General features: G+C 40.2%; 1 long non-coding RNA gene across 1 annotated transcript; it reads right to left on the reverse strand.

Annotated features, from left to right (window-relative positions):
- Positions 1-902: 902 nt before the first annotated feature.
- On the reverse strand, positions 903-5,432 carry LOC147514196 (uncharacterized). The gene is made up of 5 exons (XR_015213170.1): positions 5,382-5,432; positions 2,235-2,339; positions 2,077-2,124; positions 1,519-1,581; positions 903-1,354 (listed from the first exon to the last, which is right to left on the reverse strand). It is a non-coding gene; the product is annotated as an uncharacterized LOC147514196 (long non-coding RNA).
- Positions 5,433-13,529: the final 8,097 nt, after the last annotated feature.

Genomic DNA, 13,529 nt, shown 5'->3' on the forward strand with positions numbered 1-13,529 from the left:
GCATTCCCAATGCAAACAACAATTTGTTACCTCCACATACGCGCCACATAGGACTATTTTCCCTCATAGCTATCTTGTTGGTGAAAAGCTACCAGACATTGCACAACGCAAATGCGACTTTAAAATTCAAACGGGATGTTTTATTCCGTCTGACTGTATTTTGAGACCGAGACGGAATGAAACATCCCGTTTGAATGTAAAAAATGAAAAAAATATCAGAAAAAACGCGTGCAAATGGAATGAAACATCACATCCAAAAAAAATGTGGAAAAACACGAGGGACGGAATGAAACATCTCGTCCAAAGAAAAAAAAATGCGAGGAAAGGTTCCGTCCGAAGTTCACAACAAAGTAACTATCTCAGTAGCAAGTGCTACGAGTACTACAAAAAAGTGCATAGATAGCATGCCCAAAACACTATGAATTTTATTTTATGGCATTTACAAAATGCTATTAAAGGCTATGCTATCCTTTTATTAGTAGCGTTTCTCCGAACCACGCAATGTATTTGATAACATTTTGTTGTAAACACTATGCTTTTAATTGCGTTTGTTTTTGGCGCTGTGAACGTATCTATAACGTTTTCTTATAAGTGCTATAAATATGATAGCGCTTTATTTTAGCACAATGAAAATTTCAATAGCGTTTTCTTATTAGTGCTATAAATATGATAGTGCTTTATTTTAGCTCAATGAAAATTTGATTGCGTTTTTTATATAAGCACTATGCATTTCAATAGCGTTTCTTTAGGCCCTATCCCTATTTCCATAGTTTTTTTTTTTTTTTAATTTTAAATTTTGGAGACCTATGTAACCACCACCTATGCAAATATACATTTTCAGTGGGGCTGAATTATTGTTGTAACCAACTGTGCAAATATACTTTAAAACCTAATACACAATAAACAAAAATAACTTCATTCATTAATAGCTAAAATATAGTATTCAATTCCACTGTACAAGGACAAAACAACAAAAAAAGATATAGTATTCAATTCCATTGTACAAGGACAAAAAAAAACAAAAAACGTGATTCAAGTTTTCACAAAAGTTTCTTTTGGTAAGAAAAGAAAATGCTACAGTCGGCTTACTTCGCGTGGTAATCAGTAAATATTATGTGCTTTGAAGGCCTGCAATTGCAGTCCCTTTAGCATCTCCCACTGTTTGCAATTCAAATTTTTTTCTCCAAAGACGTGGTTCTGCGTTCACAACTTCCTCTACCCAAACTTTGGAGGCATTATCTCGAAGAGGTACACCATATACCGGTTTAAAAGGATCGTCACTCTCCCAACGTCCTTTAGCAACTAATTCATGTGGAGCCGCCCAATTCAACAATTTGCACTGTCGTCCATGTGACTACATTTCCAAAACAAAAGAATAGTCTTAGGCACACATTACATTACACCATTATACATTAAACCTCTAGATGGGACTCGACTTATGAAGTTTAACTAATTTCAATATACAAACCATAAGTTAACATCAAATATGCCAAACTCTTGCATAAAGAAATATTTTACCTGTAGAAGAGTGGTTGAATGAGTAGTTTGTATACCCTGATCATTACTCCCTATGCCTTGACCCTACCCAAACAAAAAGAAAGTCAGTATAATAACAAAGTATAATAACTCCTTATGTCCTCTCATGTTTCAAGTTTTGCATGCGGGTGGAGATAATCATATGGTTGCAGACCTGCTTGTGGATTATTGCAAAGAGTTCAACTGAAGCAAAGGTTAGGGATATATATATATATATATATATATATATATATATTTACCTGTGGAAGAGTAGATGGAGGATTAATTTGTATTCCATGATGCCTCCCTATGTCTTGACCCTACAAATTAAAAAATATATCCATAAGCGAGCAGCCTTTTGAAGTGCACAATGAGTTTGTTGATCAGACCCATACACAACCAACTTGCATATATTCTCCCTACCAATCTTCTTAAGCATTCGATCTCTAGCTAGCCGCCGTTAGTTCGCACAAAATGGCCTCACAAGCATGAACGAATTAACATTGCCAAGGAAACAGTAGACAGTACACAAAATGAACAAATTAACATTGCACCACGTACCTCTCGTGTTCGGGTTATACTTCCATCTGCAGGAACGATTGGGGCTTTCTGGATTTTATTAAAACACAAGTACTTCATCAATGTTAAATGAAATATGGAGAATAGTGAACTAAATAATGCAATACATCATGCAATGGCCAACAAAGGAGCTAACTAACCTGGGGTTTCCATCCAAACTCATCAGGGCAACGGAAAGTAGCTTCATTTACTGCCTGTTGCTCTAATGCAAACCTTGTTGGACCTCTATTAACTCAAAAGTGAACCTGAAGAAAATATATAAGAGAAATGGAAAGTAGTAGTACAAGAATGGAAAACAAAATAATTTCAAACTAAGCTCTATGTTCTGAAACGTAGTCAATAGGTCATCAATAATATCCAATCTATTAATGATCCTACACTAGAATAATACTACTTCCTAAAATCTACTTGCAAAAGAATATTCTAACCGAAACCACAATCTAAGAAATAACTAAAGAAACAAACATACCCAAATAACCCGCTCTGAACTCAATGGATCAGAGTCTATACTGATCACAGCTAATTAAGTCAGCGCTCATGAAGTATGGAGTAGGATCGCTGGAGAGATTTAGGAGAAGGCTAGACCTAACAGAAGTCGGACCTGATGAGAGTTGGGCAACCAACAAAGAAGACCGAAAGATCGAGGTGCTGGAAATTGTCTTAGGACTGTATGAAGGTCAAGAGAATGAGCAGAAGGAGTTAATTAGATACAACTTAACTGATGTGGAGGGAGGAGTGATCGGGAATGAGAGAAAGATCCAGCCAGAGGAAACGCAAGCTAGAACAAAAGAAACGCAAGACACAGTGAATAAAGTCGCGGGTTTGAAGGACCAGGGAGTACGAACTCGAGAAACATTACATCCAGGAAACAAGAACATTACTGGAAATGCATAGAGAAAGCAACAACCACCAACAGCGAAGAGCTCTTGGGCTGATGATATCGGGCAAGCTGGGGAAGATAGTTCTGGAACTGCAAGTGCAAGTGAAGAACAAGCATTAGAAGCCCAGCAGAACTATCGGATCAAAGGAGGAGAAGGTGGAGGGAAGAACACAAACACAAACACAAACACATGATTATACCAGACTCGGCAGTGCCCCAACAAGCAACGCAATTTAACGAAAAGCCGTTTAACGCTTAACGCCGACCATTTTCTTCTTTGGGTAGAGTTCATCTTTAGCTTTGTTCTTTTAGGTGTAGTTCCATCAAGGGAGTAAACTCCTCTCTAGTGAGTTCGGTTTGTCACGGTGTGTTAGTATAGCTGTGTTACCGGTGAGTTAGTAGTCGTTAGCCGGTGTGAGTAGATGTTAGTCGTTGTATCAGTCTTATGCATAGGAAGTCTTTGTGCAAGAAGCTACTGTAAAAGCTCTCTCCTTGCTAGCTAGTGGTTGATGAATTCTTGCCGGGTAGCTTTGCCTACGCCTAGACGATATTCCTCTATCCGGTTGTGTAGTTAGCTCCTAGGTGCGCCTTTGAGTTATCAGAGAGTTGGCTGCTAAGCATTGAATCTGATGGAGTGTAGTGAAGGAGCTCTCCCCAAAGAGAGGCCCAGAACGTAATAGCTTAAGTGATTGTGCATGGCTGCTTCGTTCTGAAGGAGTTGCTGCAAGTGTTTTCTTCTTGCCAGCTGCTAGCGATTGAGTTCCTCAACGGCTAGCTCCACTATGCCTACTCACCGACGCGAAGACATTGGAGACTAATCAGACTTTAGATGATCTAGAGGCATGCTCTCAAAGTCTGTATACTGTATTTAGGACTTTGAGGCCTCAAAAGATCGACTTTCTACGTTGATCCGGTCCGAGGAGGAGGAGGTGGGCGGCGTCGAACAACGACTATTCCAAATGAATTATGGTTTTAGCGGAGGCTAGCGAGAAGGTTTCCGAGGCCGGGCTTCACTAGAAGCGAAGCGGGGCTTCTCGCCGACGCGTCGATTGATGATCTTCATGTCGCTAGAGCTGAACGGATGAGTATGAATACAGGCCTTATGTTTCGCAAAACAAGTCCCTACTTGTACTCTATGTACTAACTAACTGCTTAAAAGGGGCGTTAATTCAATCCCTTTCTTTTTAGGCTTACCCCTTACTGCCCCCATGTCTCCTGAAGTTTTCCCAGAGAACCACTGAGGGTCCAAGTCAATCCTACTACTAATTTGATTGCTCGTTAGAAATCCCACTCCCGAAATAGGTGGGTTTGCTATGGGGAGGCAGTCTGATGGGCGGAAGTGATTGGCCGCAAGGCAGTAGGTAAGGAGAACTTGGAATATATCAAGCCAACAATGGTGGATGGGCAAGCAACAGTCCATATCAAGTCCAATCAGTTTGACAATATTAAGAAGAAATATGAGAAGTTGGTAGTTGGAAGTTTCATCGGGAAGAAACCAGGTTTGGTTGAAGAAGGATCAGGATCATGGCAAGCAAAGGAAAGGGCAAAACGAACACAAGATGCAGTACAAGAGAAAGGCTCTGTTGGAGGTACGGGTAATGAGAGTGAAGGATGGCAGTCACCTATACGGAGACACATGGTGAGGGCAAGACTTGAACACAAGATTTCGAATGTGGAATGCGCGCAAAATAACACTGGAATTGCGAATGTGGACTATGAGCGAGATGGGCGCATGCCTATCCATCAAGGCATAACAATAGGCGGGAGCATACTTGAATCCTCTGATGAAAATGATACTGAATAGGCAGCATCTGCTGCTAGTACAAGTGGGAAGGAAGGGGTTAGATCCAACTCAGAGACAGAATTGCGGGTAAGTAAAGATAAACAAGTTATTAACCCAAGAACTATAAATTAAAGGATTGGCGCACACCCTTACAACACAGCATACTTATAAGTGCGCGCCCCCTCGAAGTCTCTACTGAAGATGATCATGAATGAGCAGTATTTTCTCCTGGTACAAGTGAGAAAGGAGTGGTGAGGGCCACGCCTAATAACCTTAAATGAGTAATGTGGCATGTTGGAACATTAGAGTGCTGGGTATGAGATACCTAAGGCAAGCAAAGAAATGGAGGAAGAGCATACAAGACATGCAAGCAGAACTTGTTTTTCTTTCCTTAATACATGTGTATAGGAAAACCATAACAAGAGCAGAGGCACTGGCCACAAATATACCTACTATGAGCTTCATTGATATTATACCTAGTTCATAATTTCACCAACACCTTAAGAACAGTAACTCTAATCTTATAGCCTTAGTGCATCATAATGACCTTTTTAACTCGATAAAATATCACGCCATACCAAGTAAGCCACAAATTACCCCTGCTTGCAAAAATAAATATTTTACCTGTGGAGTAGTTTGTATCCCTTGATCACCACTACCTATGTCTTGACCCTAACTAGAAAAATAGAACCATTAGTTAGTTGTTAGTCTACTAATTAAGATATGCACAACCTAAACACGTAATTTGCCGTTCTTTTTAGGCACTGCGACAATATTTGACATCCATGTTGGATAAGTCACAGGCCTTATAAAGTTAACAGACAAGAGACGGTCGATTTCGTCTTTCACTTTCATCTTTCTATCGGGGGCCATCCTTCAGGGCTTTTGTCGAACTGGTTTTGCATTGGGATCAATGTCGAGTTTATGACAAGCTGATAAAACGCTCTTTACACACGTTTATTGGTTTCAGTTACTTGTTTTCTTAAGTCCGAGGTCGACAGTCCAAAGTCCGAGGTCCACAGTCCAAGTCCAAAGTCCAAAGTCCAACGTCCGTATAGTCGTACGTTTTAGTCAAGTTACCTTACTCACGTGGGATTGGTAGGATAGGTCGAGTAAGGGATCGTCCAAACCTTAGGGCTCGGATAGGTTCACAACTGGAATTACAACTTTTAGTGAGTAGGATTTTTAGGTTTCTTTTTAGTTGGTTTTAATTAAAATAACGGTAATGCAAATAATATAAATTACTACGGCGATTATATGTAGGTAAACAAAAGTAGAGAAACAGGGAGAGAGTTAATCATGCTCATGCAAGAATCATTTTTCAACAGGTTTTATTACTAAATCACTACATCTCTAATTCGCCTCGTTTCGAGACGACGCCGAAAGTATTGATCCCTAGTGCATGCCCACATCTCTAGGTCGCATTTCACTAGCATAAGGAGTTTCAATAATACCTCATCTCTCGGTATATTATTTTCTCGCTCCCGCACAAGTTCACATCATTACCGGACTTAATTGGAGAGTCATTGTTCGACACTGCAGAAGTCGCTGGCGACACATTTTTGTCGCGCGAGATCAGATCTTCAGGGCATCAGCGATCCAACTTTGTGCCTCGATCACCATTTTGCGACCGGATATTAATTCTATGCCTAATTCCTAAGTAGTGATTCTAGAATATTAACGAGTCAATCCGGATTTTCACACGAAGCAAAGATAACCCCCCCGAGGGGATTAGCTCATCATCATAGAAGGAATAATAAAACTTGTTGTATACATTAAGTAAATAAATGCAGGGCAGAAATTAAACAAGAAAAGAAATGACTGTTATTAAGGTAAAAATAACTTACAGTATTAAGCTGCTGAAATAAAACTGGTGGAAGGTAAGTACTGAAAAACTAAGCGTAGCTAAAGCATTAACATGCTGAAGACCTTATAATGAAGGTGAACCCCTCATATATATAGGCGGATGTCTGGAGGATGATTTAATTCGGTTTTGGCTGTTACTCCATTTGAGACATTCAAAACTTTGAATGTCGAGGTTTTGTTTTCACGTGACTTCTTTTAAACCAAGTTTTGTTTACGAAACAAAACTCATTTAATGTTTCGATCGGCCATGGCTTTATATTTGTCCCTTTGCTCAATTTCATTTCCATCTTGAACAGGTACGTGTCTTCTCTCATTGCAAGGTGGCATCAATTTGAAACCATTCTCTGCCACCTGCCTATGCTGACTCATCATGCCTTCTGGGCCCGCAGAGTGTGTCCACTTAGTGTGTCCAGTGGCGGCGCCGATTTTGGCGTTTTTACGACTTTTTGTCCTTGCGCAGAGTTCGTCGCCCGGGTCGCTATGGCAGCTTCACTAGCCAACGTCGGCACCTAGATTTATCCGATTTGAGCTTCGGAAGTTTCCTGCTTCTTTATATGTGGGCCCGTTCTGCACTGGTTCTGTTCTTTTGGAAACTTTGGCTTTAGTCAGGCTTTGTTGGGCTTCACAGGGGTTGAGTGGGAATTCCAAATATTCCCGTATTCCTGTACTTGGCAGCTTCACTAGCCAACGTTGGCACCTAGATTTATCCGATTTGAGCTTCGGAAGTTTGCTGCTTCTTCATATGTGGACCCGCTTCCGACCGGTTCCGTTTCTTTGGAAACTTCGGGCTTCACGGGTCGTCGAGTGGGAGACTCAAATATTCCCGTGATTCCTCGTATTTCGATGCATGTTTTATCACTATATTCATTTTAATTGCGGAAACCTGCAAAAGTACGAAAATATAATTATTACATGATTATTAAACACATAATCGACCAAAATGCTATGTCTCTCGGGGTTTAATATTACAGTTTTGGGTGCTTATCAGACCACCCCAAAACAGCACTTTGCTTGTCCTCAAGCAAAGAAGAGACATTAAAATGATAAGTGGTCAAAAATGTGTTGTCCTAAGCTAAATCTCATTTCGCAGAGTGCGGTTGCATTGACCGTATGCAACAAGGCCTTGAACCACTAGGAATTCCCTAGTGGACGAGTTATAGCCTCGTGAGAGTTTTTCGAGAGAAGATACTCACAAACTTCATTTATACTACAACGACTCAAGAACAAAGGCTTGTTTCCTTAATTAATCTCGTGTATCTAGACATCTCACTAGCAGGGGAAACAAGGATTCTATTCTTTCAAATTCAAGTTAATATACATACAATAATCGAAACATCTACGTATGAGCATGCATGCAGTGATCTAATAATGAAATGTACGAGCAGGGCCGTTTCTGGATCCTTTGGATAGCGTCCTTAAGTAGGTTCTCACAGGTATGTGTCGAAACACAATTTCTCTCTTACTTTTCCACTCAAGCTTTGCAATCTCCAAAGCAGTGTGCGGTGGGCACACGCTTCCTCACATATAATGACAAATGAGGAGCCGAGGTAGAAGTCACAACTACTACTTATTATCACACTATCCTATTCCTAATTGAGCTAGAGGTCTTTATTAGGTGTTATGGGGCTTAGGTGGTAGTGTAGAAGAAAATGGAATGGAAAGTTCAAAAAATGATAAGTATGAGAGAATAAGGTCTTCGAGATATTTATACTAGAGAAATCCTTTTTTCTTTCCTGCTTCTAACATGGTTTCCATACTTGGATTTTTGTATTCCCTTTTTATTTTGATCTTTGGGGGGAATTCTAACCTTGATATTTCTTTTGATTTTTGGAAACATATTTCTATTTTCTTTTTCTTTTCTTCTGAAATAGGTAACTGATTTTGATTTGTGACAAGGTTTTTCTCTTCATTTTTTCAAGACTTCATCCTATTTCTCATACTCATCATCTAGGTAGGCTTATTTATTTGTGGTTACTAGATGGGTAATGATTTTTTGTGAAGTAGAAAGGATTAATGAAAGGTTCGATTAGGGGCTTACTTAGCGGTAAAAAAAAAATTTTACAGTGCGAATTTTTGGCTATATCGATCCAAAGAAGGCCTAAATTTCTAGGATTTGGGTAGTGATCAAGTAAGTAAACGTGTGAACTTCTCTATTCGAAGAACTACTCCCTCTGTGTCATTACTCATATATCATACATTTTGAGGCTTTTGGTTAGATTCTTACGGGATATGGAAACTAAGTTATCTAACCGTGGGTCCCTTAAACTTACCGGCTTTGTGTACATTTAATGATAGTCGGTGCATGAATACTCATGAAAAGATGTAAAACTATTGCATAATTATTAAATTAAGTTTCTAAGAACAAGTCCTAATTTTGATGCTAGGGTGAGATTTCTAAATATTTTTCATCATATAAAAGAGAAACGAGAATTTGTCACTAAATACGTTTATTTAGACATTAAGTAACTATATACAACTATGCATGCCTAATTTTTGCAAAAAGGTTCTCACCACCCCCACGGTCGGACACCGTGGTCATCAAAGTGTTAAGAGGAAGAAAGAGTATACCGAGAGGCTTTGAGCAAAAATAAAGTCGACATCTTCCATAGAAATTTATTGTAACACACTATATATTATACATCATAAAAGTAGAAGCAATTTGTTAGAGTAGCACAATCGTTAGGTCATTTATTTATTTCACATCAAAACATAAAACAAATATGTATATGCATCAACTCACATTGCCCCAACCTTGGGCGGGGATAGTCCCTCCTTGCCTCGCCCCTGTAGAAATGCCATTCCTTCAAGATCCCGCCAATCTATCATAGCTTTCCGGACTTCACTCCATTTCCTCTTCTTTGCATTGTCTAGATGAGCTATCATTTTTTCATCATTAGGGAAAGAACTAACTTTCTTAAGATACCTTGCAGGGCGTGTCCATGTCCAAAATCGCAAGGAACTAATTATCTTGTTTGTTGGACACATAGAGTCGACCTTTACCCAAATCCCGAAAGGTGGCTGCAAACTCGGGAAGTATGTCCTCACTATCCCCGCATGTCAGAATCGGGGGGTGATATAGTGTTGCCGAAAAAGACCGAAGCCTTCTTAAGATTCTCAATTACTAGTTCCAGAATGTCGAAGGTGGTACGTTCTTCGGGCCAATGCATGGAATGTCTTTACACGCCTTTGATGCCGTGGAAAAATGCCAATCTCCCATGATGTTCAGGAAGAATAAATAACATGGCAGTTCCAACATTCATGGTCATACTGGCTAGTGGAATAGTGAATTTTGGCCATCGGCCAGCTTCGGCACGTTCTTTGACGTGGGCAAGGCCATCGCCATAGCGGGCAGCAAAATCTTCCCTAGAGTAGTCATTAAGGTCATTCTCTATCATGTATTGGATGGGGAGATCTGGCTGAAGAGGAGGAAGGTCTAGAGCCATAGCCACTGTTGGCTCATAAAGGCGGTCGGGTGTTACCAATACGTAGTGTAAACCCATTCAAAGGGAAACCCTGGACAGCTGGTAGATCTTCCATGTTATTATAAAAATAAGTTGCCAAACCCGGGGGAGTATGTCTGCTCCGGGTGTAGAATGAGAGAGTTCCATCCAACTTGAGTGATGTAGTCTCTGAAAAGATGTCCATATGCTGGAGAATTTAGCAAAGAATGGAAAGATTGTTCTGGAATCATCTTTTGGAGCTTCCATTGTGTGAAAAAAATTGTGACCTGTTTAGACAAGGATAAACAAATATTAGAGCATGATGAGAATAATTAAGTAAAAACAAATTACCATACAAAAATTAAAAACTAAAAAGAAAATGATAAATAATATAAAATTGCAAAATATAAATGGTTTCATTGGCCCAAGTAACGGCGAGGATCCTTTTGTGGGAGGGATCCGTTTATAAGATTTTCTATGCCGTCAATCCGTGCAACAGCCTGTTGCAACATTTTGCTTTCTGTCTGGTAAATCTCGGCGTGGTTCTCCATTATGAGAGTGTGATTTGCCAAGAATTGGTTGTGGCTGTGCAAGAATTGTGCTTGTTTCTCTTCGTTTATTGTCCGCAGGTCCTGAATTTCAAGAAGGCTGGTGATAATGATGTTCTGACGTTTGAATAATGTCATCAGTCCTTGTTGAATTAAGCGAAGCCCTTCCATGGGATTAAATACGTTGCATAATGCATTTTCATGAAAGATGTTGTCGGTGGAACAATCTTCGTTGGTACCGCGACCGACATGGTTCTTTGCAACGCCGGGTTCCGAGAATCCGTTCCTTACATACCGAGTGAATGGTAAGAATGTTAGCTGTTCAAGAGGTGTGTGAGGAGAAGTACTTTCGAAAAACCCCAATGTATCATGATAAGTGTCACAATGGTTGGTAAAGGGCTGCCTTTTTCCGGCGCGTCGCGATCGCATTACGAGAAATTTAATAATGCAAAAATCATTGCGGTTAGTCCGCAACACCCGTGAGTAAATGGAGGAGTGGTTTGGTTATTTCGAAGTCTTAGATGTACCCAGGACATTATGAGCTACCCATTGGATCACGATTAATTGGTTCTTTTGTAAAGATCGCTGATAAACAACAATCACGGTTTTTCGGGTTGTATTCGCCGCGTGAAGGATAGTTGCAAACATCGATGCCGGATATTATCGAAAAGGTGAATCTGAAGGTGTATTCCTTGGTTTGTAATAGGAATTTGAAGTACCCTCGAGATGATTTCCATAGTCAATTCATGCTCGATCCGTTAGCACGGACAAAGAATTGTCCGTTTTGGAAATAACCGCTTTTATAAAATAACAAGACCAATTCACGGAATAAAATGTTTGCTTATGGTGTAAAAAGAGGGTACCATCCTCGACGTAATATTTCAGTGTCAAAAAAAGGATGAAAAAGACCATTTTGAAAATTTTCCATAAAATTTTGCTCAGGCACGAAACTTCGAGTGAGGGCCTAAAGATGGAGTGGTGAAAAATTATTTTGGAAAAAGGGAAGTTAAAATTTTGAGGTGCCTATCCTTGGTATAAATAGGCACCCATCCGAAATGTAAAAGATAAGTTTCGAGGTGTCACAGGGTAGTTAGACCACGTGTATCTTCTAAGATATGCGCAAAAGTGGATGAAGTGTGGATGAGAAGAATGGGGCATGTGACAAGGAGTGCCCCTTTGTTTGTTTGTTTGTTTGTTTGTTTGTTTGTTTTTTTTTTTTTTTTTTTAAGGGTAAAGGAGAGTGTAAAGGGTTTTTTTTTTTACATACAAGGGAGATATCGTGAAAACTTGGATGTCCAGGAGTCACCATCTTAAATCATAGACAAACATCGTCATGTCGGCTCGAGCTTAACCCGAATCCAATCCGCACCCGGTTGGGCTTCACCTCTATGTATTATGGGGTTAGGGACGGGGACTGTACCATCGACGGACGCGCCGCTCACGGGTCTAATAAAATTGCCCTTTTACATACGGCTATCCTCAAACCGCCCCAAAGGGACTCAAAGTAACCAATTCTAGGGTTGGTCCGGTGGAATCCATTGCCCGTTTGTGTTCCAAGTATGCAACATCGAGGTTTGACCACTAATCCCTTTGTGCAAAACTTAATGCAAAGGGAAAAGGTAACAAAATAAACATATTTACAAGGTGAGACTTTTAACGTCAGATCCTCAAGACGAATCGAGTCTTTTAACGTCAGATTCTCAAGACGAATCGAGTCTTTTAACGTCAGATTCTCAAGATGAATCCCATCCTGTGGGAGAAACGGCGCGGCGACAAAGATTATCCTGCGCAGCTGGTGTTAGACAAAAGTATACCTTAAACTGGCTAGTATCGGATAGGAAGTCCGGGCCTAGACAGAAGGGTGTTTGGCAATGCATACACCAGCCCATCCTTCAGCAAGACGCCGTTTACGAGCAAAAGAACTACGACCATTTCCTATTCGCGGATGAGTGAGACTTACACCAAATGATTAGCTGAAGTTCACGAGGTAGAGAGTAGAAAAAGGGAAGAGAAGGAAGGAGGTGAAATTTTAGGTACCCATCGTTAATCGAAAAACACGTTTGCTTCGCGGTTACGAAGACATTTATACCGGTTTCAGTAAAAAGAGTTTTTCGTGGACTAAGGTTCGGCGCTTGCAACCACACACTTCAAAGAACTTTGGAGATCATAAGATAGAAGATGGCCCGGCTACCAAAATGGCGCACCCTCTATAGAAACAAGATTGAGTGCACGCCAAATGAAACATCTAGTCGATGTAATTTGGATTCTCGAAGAAGAGTCCGTTCAACATCCGGTGTAATTAATTGTGGTAATGTTTTAGGCGTTGTCCATTGACTTGAAATTATTTGTTATCTTTTGGATTAAGCAAAAGATTGCCCCATAATGTCTCACGGTGACACAATGAAAGGACCGGACCATCGTGTTTTCAATTTACCGGGAAAGATGTGTATCACGGAGTTGACAAGTAAAACTTTTTGGCCAATTTTAAAATCCTTACGCAAAATGTGCTTGTCGTGCACTCTTTTCATATTAGCTTTGTAGGATTTCGAGAGATCATAAGCATCACTCTGAATCTCCTCCAACTCATTTAATTGCAGTTTTCGCTTCTCGCCTGCCTCGATGATATTGTAATTGAGGCTTTTGATGGCCCAAAAGGCACGGTGCTCAAGTTCAACTGGCAGATGACAAGGTTTTCCAAAAATAATGCGGTAAGGAGACATCCCTATAGGTGTCTTAAATGTTGTTTGGTATGCCCACAAGGCATCCGATAAGCGGAGAGACCAGTCCTTTCTTGATGGGTTGACAGTTTTCTCCATAATAGACTTTATCTCTCTGTTGGAGACTTCCACTTGGCCACTCGTTTGTGGGTGGTATGGAGTCACAACCTTGTGAGTAACTCCATATTTCTTCATTAAAAA

Source organism: Coptis chinensis, chromosome 2 (assembly GCF_015680905.1).
Source record: "Coptis chinensis isolate HL-2020 chromosome 2, ASM1568090v1, whole genome shotgun sequence".
Lineage (NCBI taxonomy): Eukaryota > Viridiplantae > Streptophyta > Magnoliopsida > Ranunculales > Ranunculaceae > Coptis > Coptis chinensis.